Source organism: Octopus bimaculoides, chromosome 27 (assembly GCF_001194135.2).
Source record: "Octopus bimaculoides isolate UCB-OBI-ISO-001 chromosome 27, ASM119413v2, whole genome shotgun sequence".
In the NCBI taxonomy this organism is placed as follows: domain Eukaryota; kingdom Metazoa; phylum Mollusca; class Cephalopoda; order Octopoda; family Octopodidae; genus Octopus; species Octopus bimaculoides.
In genome coordinates, this window is record NC_069007.1 from 18,411,622 (window position 1) to 18,412,301 (window position 680).

The 680-nt window shown below is 45.7% G+C and overlaps 1 pseudogene; it reads right to left on the reverse strand.

Moving 5' to 3' along the window:
- Positions 1-525: 525 nt before the first annotated feature.
- On the reverse strand, positions 526-680 carry LOC128251014 (5.8S ribosomal RNA; annotated as a pseudogene).

Sequence of the window (680 nt, forward strand, 5' to 3'; positions counted from 1 at the left end):
CCCCCCCCCGCGGACATCGCTGCTGTCATCGTCATCGTCGTCGTCACTCTTAAATGCCAAACCTTCCAATTACTGCAAAACATTTCGGAAATAAACATGGAAACACGCACCGTTGCTACGGCGATGACTGTACCCAATATTGAACCTTCACCTGTTTTGTTATTGAAATGTAAAATTAAATACCAATGACGATGACGGATGTTTAATGAGTGAGTCGTTATCTTCAGTTTATCATCTCTTTTACGTTGTTTTGGTTCATTAGCATTAGCAGAAGTTTTCAGTTATCTCATGTTATTGGATGTTTACCAACTGGACGGTGATAGTGGTGGTGGTGGTGGCATTAGTGAGATGATGATAGCATTGGCAGTAATAGTGGTGGTGGCGGCTATGGTTATGATGGTTGTTTGTGCTAGTGTGACGGTGGTAGTGATGATTATGATTAAACTCTTATACTTATTTCTTTATTGCCCACAAGGGGCTAAACATAGAGGGGACAAACAAGGACAGACAGAGGGATTATTTTTTTAACGCCCAGACAGGGCCCCGGGACGATGGGATCCCAGGGCCGCAATGTGCGTTCGAGGTGTCGATGTTCACTGAGTCCTGCAATTCGCATCAGTTCACGTGGATAGCCGCGCTCTTCATCGACGGACGAGCAGAGTGATCCCCCGTCCAGGGTT